Source organism: Octopus sinensis, linkage group LG7 (assembly GCF_006345805.1).
Source record: "Octopus sinensis linkage group LG7, ASM634580v1, whole genome shotgun sequence".
NCBI lineage: Eukaryota > Metazoa > Mollusca > Cephalopoda > Octopoda > Octopodidae > Octopus > Octopus sinensis.
Window position 1 is genome coordinate 50,298,227 of NC_043003.1, and position 8,037 is coordinate 50,306,263.

The following is an 8,037-nucleotide window of genomic DNA, read 5'->3' on the forward strand; positions in this document are numbered from 1 at the left end:
AAAGAGACCGATAGAATAAGTACTGGGCTTACAAAGAATAAGTCCCGGGGTCGATTTGCTCGACTAAAAGGTGGTGCTCCAGCATGGCCGCAGTCAAATGACTGAAACAAGTAAAAGAGTAAGAGTAAAGAGAGTAACTAAAAGATTTTAAACTTCGTATACTGGTAGAATGTGTTTATAAAACATCATTTTGTCTTGGCTTTATTGAGAAAATTCTATAGTTTGTAAGATATTTGTTGCTGATTTTTCTTCAATTTCTGCAATTTCAACCAATCACTGACGTCCATTGAGATAAAAAAACATCCTGTGAACTATGAATATGTCCCTCGTTTAAGAAACAGATTGGGTTCATTTACATTTGTGAAGAAGAAAAGTACTCTTCCCCCCACTCCTAACCCTAACCCTAACTAACCCTAACAGATTGAAATGCAGTAGATCGATACTAGGGTCATAATTATGGGTGACAATTTCATATGACACCGCTAGAAAAAACTGCCGTTCAAACCGAAAAGATCCCAGTAGTTTTGAAGAATCGACCTGAATACATTACTGCTTTTTTATTTATTGACTCCGTATGGATGAAAGGTAAAGATGGCCTGGGGATGATTTGAACTCGGAGCATTAAAATTCGGAACAGATAGTTCCAACGGTCAAACGATTTTGCCAATCTGTCACTCGTATGGCAGATTAGATAATGCCGAGTCATGATGGCCGTAGCAGGAATGTCTTTCCTTTTAGGACTTCTGCCAGGGCTAAATAAAAATAACGGCAAGATTTGAGTTAACTTGAAACTTCGACACAGTTGCCCGACCTACATGAAATTTCACTCATGTAACCATACCACCGAAAAAAAACTAACAAAAAAAACAGAAAAACGTTGGACAACAGACAAGGCTGGAATGTCTGCTCAATCAGCACTGAGCTGGGCTTTAGCAACAACAGCCGTCTAGAAACATATGCCACTACCACATACATAGCTATGGATTATGGGGCGGTCTTGCTAACATTTGGACAAATGCCACTCTCCCGCATTTCAGTACAATTATAATTATTGTCAAACAGTAATGTTTTAATTTTGGGTTTTCTGCAAATTAGACTTAATAGCCAATCCATTTTGTTCGTTGATTCTTTGATGTAGCTGTTGTCACTGTCATTATTTTTTTGTTGTATTTGTTGTCAGTAAAGTTAGTAAATGAGTGACGCCATAAAAATCAGGAAGTTACGGCTGTCACTTCGTTAAAATACCTCCACCTCATTTCTGTCACCTTTCTCTTCTGTTGACCAAGCATGCATTTCCGTTCAGAAAAGAGGAGAAAAGTAGTTTTAAAAAAATACAAATATGAACATAGGCGCAAGCGAGACTGTGTGGTAAGAAGTTTGCTTCCCACCCACATGGTCCTGGGTTCAGTCCCACTGCGTGACACTTTGAGCAAGTATCTTCTACTATAGCCTCGGACATACCAAAGCCTTGTGGGTGGATTTGGTAGGTGGAAACTAAAGGAAGCCCGTCGAATATATAATATATGTGTGTGTGTGTGTTTATGTGTGTGTGTTCCCCCTGCCCCCGATATCGCTTCACAATAAGTACCAGGCTTAAAAAAAGAAATGAACAAGTCCTGGGGGAGGGGTGATTTGTTCGACTAAAACCCTTTAAGGCTGTGATCCAGCATGGCCGCAGTCAAATGACTGAAACAGGTAAAAGAAGAAAGAAGAAACCCGAAACAAAACAGAACAAAAAAAGGAAAGTCCAACCAAACCGCCGGAATACACTTGTCAGTTTGGCTGATTACAGTAACAAAGAGTATTTTGAGGGTTTTGATAAGAGTCGGTTCGTAGTTATCAACCTGCATGAACCAGCTGTTAAAATTCTTTCAAATCACACCCGACCTGTCTTTTTAAAAGAATTAAATTAGATATTGTGGCCCTTGATACATTCTGTTAAGACTATCCCGCCTTTTAGTCCTAAAGGCAGGATAGTTTTAGTTGCGATATTTTTGCTCGGTCAGGGCTGATCTAAGACCGAAACAGCCGCAATAATGTGCGCGTTTGTATGTATGTTCGTGTATCTAATTACACATGATGCTTATGTATGCAATAATATTCATTGCGTTAGTGTATGTATATGGATGGGGGGGGGTCTGTGTGTGTGCGTGTGTATGTATATCTTTGTGTATGCTTTTGTGTGTGTATGTGTCTGTATGTGTGTGTGTGTGTGTGTGTGTGCGTGTGTGTGTGTGTGGTGTGTGTGTGTGTGTGTATGTATATGTTGATTCAACGTGAGATTGTTTTTGTTATTTTTCCTGTAAACATATTCTCGGGAGTAAACATGTATCTAAGATATATACCTACGTATCACACACACACACACACACACACACACACATACACACACACACACACACACATACACACACACACACACACACACACACACACGAATGCGTGAGTATAGGTTTAGACATGGTTATGTAGCTAGGAAATTCATTTCGAGGCTATGTGGTTTCTAGTTTGATGTTACTGTTTGATACTTTAGGCAACTCTATCACCTTCGCAAAGAGAGAAAGAGAGAGAGATAGATAGAAAGAAGAGAGAGAGAGAGAGAGAGAAAAGAGAGAGAGAGAGAAAAAGGGAGAGAGAGAAAGGAGAAGAGAGAAAGAGAGAGAGAGGAGAGAGTGATGGGAGTTGGGGGCAATGGGATCTTTCTCTCGTCTTCCACTCGATCTGCTGGGAGTTTGGCTTACGATGAATCTTTTACTGACCTTTCAGATGTTGTCCCCTAGTAACCGAGTTGATTTTACGCGAAGTATTAGTATATTTCTCTTTTTTTCTCACAATAAAACCCCAAGGTTTTCATCTGTGTAATTTGATAATTGTCTCTATATCTGCTCACTAGGATTCCCCTTATAGCAACTCTTTACCCCGCTGACTTGGTTCTTGGTAAAGATATCGGAGCATAAGTTCATTTGAGCGCTCGATCTTACCTGCTGACTCACACACACACACACACACACCCTGTCTCTCTCTCTCTCTCTCTCTCTCTCTCTCACTCTGTATGTGCGTATGTATGTATGTGTGTATATATATATATATATATATATATATATATATATATATTTACATTTCGTTTTGGGATTTGGTCTGAAAGATTCTTTATGTGAGTTCGTGTATTGAAGCATATTCTGTTGTGCCTCGGGTGAGTCATTTTCTTTTTGTGCCTTAAAATTAAAACACTCACCGTTAAAATGTTCACATATTTCTTATTTTTATTTTACCTAAAATTTTCGTTGCGTCTTGCAACCTTTTCAAGTCTTGACTCTGTCCGTTATTTACACTGCACAATACATACAGATGTACACACATACATACATATATACATATGCATACACACACACATGCAAACATGCATACATACATACATACATTACATACATACATACATACATCATACATACATACATACAGCAACACATGAATGCATGCATAGGCAAACCCACACGCACACACGCACACGCAGACCCCCACACACGCACAGCACAACACACACTGACCCACACACCATGCGCACAAAACAAACAAAAAGGAACGCAGTGTAAATAACGGACAGAGTCAAGACTAATGAATGTTGCAAGACGCAACGAAAATTTTTAGGAAAATAAATAAGAAATAAGATTAAATTTTACCGGTTGAGTGTGCTAAATTATATATATATATATATAATATATATATATATATATATATTATGTATGTATATGTATATATAAATATACTTAAGTGAAAAACTAATGACCCCCCCCACACACACTCATACTCTACACACACACACAACCACACTCACACACACCAACACAAACATATATATCTATATATATATATATATATATATATAGACAACCCCATAAATCCGATGTTACGGTTTCAGTCTCCAGTCTTATGAATGTTACTTTACTTCTCTACTTATGGGGAGGGCTTTCAGAATGAAACCGTTCAGTACCCTAAATTCTCTGTTCTGAAACTGTATATATCTTTATATATAAAAGTGAAGTTGTGTGAGTGTCTGTCTCCTACGATTTAGATTCCTAACTACTCCCACATTTTGCGGTGCAGTTTAACCAAACTATCTTATAGTAATGATTCATATCGAGCCCTTATGGGTATTAGCGCGCGTCTTCGATGAGTCTACGATTTAAAAAAAATTTATCATAATTTTTTCCCATTTTTAATGCATTTTTTGCTATTATATAAGGGAAGTAACTCTCTAAAAATGCTTATATAGTTATTTCCCTTAGAAACCCGAGCAACGCCGGGCGATACTGCTAGTTATTACATAAATATTATACCAATGCTGTTACCACACATACGAGTTCCTGTTTTTTCCTTCTGACTTATGAAACAAAAATAATATTCTCGTTGCTCAGCCGTCCCGGAATTTCCCGTCTAAGCATTAGTTAATTCTGTTAGAAACCAATCAAACTATTATACACAAGGAGTAGAAAGAAAAGTAATGAAAACTGCTGTAGCGGAATCAATAGGATCTGCACTCTAGAGAGCAAAACAATTCAATTTGCAAAATAGAAGTTGTCATAAAAAACTGCAGAGAGCGTAGGGCTTCGAAACTAACACGTACACATAAATTACTAGAAAATATGGATGGATGGAATGGAAGCACTCCGTCGGTTACGACGACGAGGGTTCCGGTTGATCCGAATCAACGGAACAGCCTGCTCGTGAAATTAACGTGTAAGTGGTTGAGCACTCCACAGACACGTGTACCCTTAACGTAGTTCTCGGGGATATTCAGCGTGACACAGAGAGTGACAAGGCCGGCCCTTTGAAATACAGATACAACAGAAACAGGAAGTAAGAGTGAGAGAAAGTTGTGGTGAAAGAGTACAGCAGGGATCACCACCATCCCCTGCCGGAGCCTCGTGGAACTTCTAGGTGTTTTCGCTCAATAAACACTCACAACGCCCGGTCTGGGAATCGAAACCGCGATCCTATGACCGCGAGTCCGCTGCCCTAAGCACTGGGCCATTGCGCCTCCACCACTAGAAAATATAAAGAGCTGTTAAATGTTTAGATAGAAGATATGTTTTTACAGTTGATTTCCACTCTTATAAGCCATTCTTGAACGATGAATATTAAACATACATTATCAATTGCAATAAGAATTCTGAAGTTGTTCAAATATTTATTGCTTCTAATGAATTGTTTGAAAATGTCAAGAAACGATTTAATCTCCGTCACATATGGGTTAATCAGGAGTTTCAGCAAATCTTGAAAAAGAGTTATTACAAAAAGAAGTAAATAACTATCAAATCTAATTTTTAATGTACACCAATGCGGGATATATGGAAACGTTTACTCTCTCTCTCTCTCTCTTTGCCCCTTTACTTGTTTCAGTCATTTGATTGTGGCCATGCTGGAGCACCGCCTTTAGTCGAGCAAATGGACCCCAGAGCTTATTCTTTGTAAGCCTAGTACTTATTCCATCGGTCTCTTATGCCGAACCGCTAAGTTACGGGGACGTAAACACACCAGCATCGGTTTTCAAGTGATGTTGGGGGTGGGGACACATACAGTCACACAAACATATATATACACACACACACACACACACACACATATATATATATATACATATATACGACGGGCTTCTTTCAGTTTCCGGCTACCAAATCCACTCACAAGGCTTTGGTCGGTTCGAGGCTATAGTAGAAGACACTTGCCCAAGGTGCCACGCAATGGGACTGAGCCCGGAACCATGTGGTTCGTAAGCAAGCGACTTACCACACAGCCACTCCTACGCCTATGTCTAAAATTCTATGACAGATGAGGTAAGTAATGCACAAAGTATAAAGTAGCAAAATATTATTTCCCGTTGTTGGGAGTAAACGCCACTAGAGACTTGAAACGTCAATCACTGCATGCGGGTTTATCGAACTGGTACTCCAAGAGCAATGGAAGGCATCTCACTATCTGGTTTAATTCGTCTATAGAAATCTAACAGAGGAGCGTGCGTCAAAAGGAGCGGGAGAACGCAGCGTCTGAAAGGCGGGCAAAGGCGGACATCCGGAGGCGGGCGAAGGCGAGCTTCGTGGACGTAGGCGCGATCGATGCCGTCAGTCGCCGGGAGTGCGTGGCGATATGCACCGGGTTAAAACAGCGACGTGGTCCGACCCGTAAGAAACGATTTAATATCCGTCACATATGGGTTAATTGCTGCCCTGCTATAATGTGTTACACTATGATGAAATATATTGAACCTAAAAGACTTTTGATTTTGTATAAATTTCCATTCGCTCTAAATCTGGTGCATACTTGTTGGAGTCGTTTTTATTTCATCAATCCCGACTTCATTACTATATTCTATGATTCAGTAAATTATTTCCGTTTTTACAGCACATTTTCTCAGAAGGATAAATGGCAAACATCATTCCGTCACAAAAGTTATGCAAAAGATTGTTACATTATGAAGCAATAGAAATACTAAAGATCACTGAAAAGAAGCCAAACATAAACATACATGTTTCATTAGGCTTTGGGGAAATTGCTCAAATGTATTTAAGGAAAACATTAGGATAAAGAATGTAATTAAGACTATTGCTCAATTAACAATAGTCACAATTAACAATTAAGCCTCCGTCAAATGATGCAAGTATGATTGGAAGAAGTTGATGCAGACATTATTGATGATTCATTAGGAATAAAACTCTGTACTCTGAAGAACTTAAAGGGTTAACGGAGACAGAGATTCGTAGTTTAGACAGCGAAGAAAGGGCCACTTCTACCACAAATTTTGTCGAGATGTTTTCTTCAAGTTTTACGTGAAACAGTTATCGTTACAGTGACAACCATCCAAATATTCTTTTTTTACTCTAGGCACAAGGTCCGAAATTTTGGGGGAGGGGGCCAGTCGATTATATCGACCCCAGTACGCAACTGGTACTTAATTTATCTACCTCGAAAGGATGAAATGTAAAGTCGTCCTCGACGGAAATTGAACTCAGAACGTAAAGACACATGAAATACCTATTTCTTTACTACCCACAAGGGGCTAAACACAGAGAGGACAGTGTGTAACTGGTACTTAATTTCTCGACCCCGAAAGGATGAAAAGCAAAGTCGACCTCGGCAGAATTCGAACTCAGAACATAACGGCAAACGAAATACCGCTCAGCATTTCGCCCGGCGTACTAACGATTCTGCCAGCTCGCCGCCTTGACAACCATCCAAATATTGAACAAAGCATGAAAATAAAGATTTGTAATGGTAGGGCTGATAGCTTCATTGAGAAGAACTGGAGATTCTTAAAAGAAAGCAAAGTAGTTAAACATTTTATCATTTTTTTTAAAGTAGAAATACAAAACCAAACAAAACTAGTTTTAAGGAAATTACTTTTCATAATTCCGTTTTTGTTTGATTGCTTGATTGTTTTTTTACTTGCTGCATCAGCTAATGAGAGCGTTTAAAATTTTCTTTGAATTCAATATAATTTTTTACAAGACATTTGATGTGTTATTTCTCAAGACAGTAAATCGTTAATATTTCTGGGCAAGCCACTAAGCAACAATGGGAGGGGAGGCTTCAGCTGAACGGATCACCAGTTTTGGCAATAGACTATTTATTTAGCCTTCACTGCCACCAAGTCTACTCTGGTCCTTGCAACAGGTATTAGACAAATGGTGGAAGATAATTCTCTGGCTTAGATATATAAGTCTTGCAGGGGTGGCCCCAAGATTTGTCTCACAGGCCTATTGGTGTGTCAACATGTCTTAATGTCACACGGCCCAATTAATCTGCATAAAAGTTAAAAAGGCCCTTTGCTTCATGAGTAGGTTTAGGAGAGCAGGAGACTAGCAGAGTAAACTGCAAAGAAACATGTAGAAAGCTCGGGAAACCAATCTGCTGTCTTTCTCAAGATAGATAATGAATCTTCTGATTTTGGTTTGAAAGTCCATGTTCGTCGACACCTATTGGGATGGAAAATGCCGAGATAAAGAAGAGAGAGAGAGAGAGAGAGAGAGAGAGAGAAAGAGA

The 8,037-nt window shown here is 39.2% G+C and overlaps 1 long non-coding RNA gene across 1 annotated transcript; it reads right to left on the bottom strand.

Annotated features, from left to right (window-relative positions):
* Window positions 1-3,129: 3,129 nt before the first annotated feature.
* On the bottom strand, window positions 3,130-5,621 carry LOC118764086. The gene is made up of 2 exons (XR_004999876.1): window positions 5,590-5,621; window positions 3,130-3,313 (listed from the first exon to the last, which is right to left on the bottom strand). It is a non-coding gene; the product is annotated as an uncharacterized LOC118764086 (long non-coding RNA).
* Window positions 5,622-8,037: the final 2,416 nt, after the last annotated feature.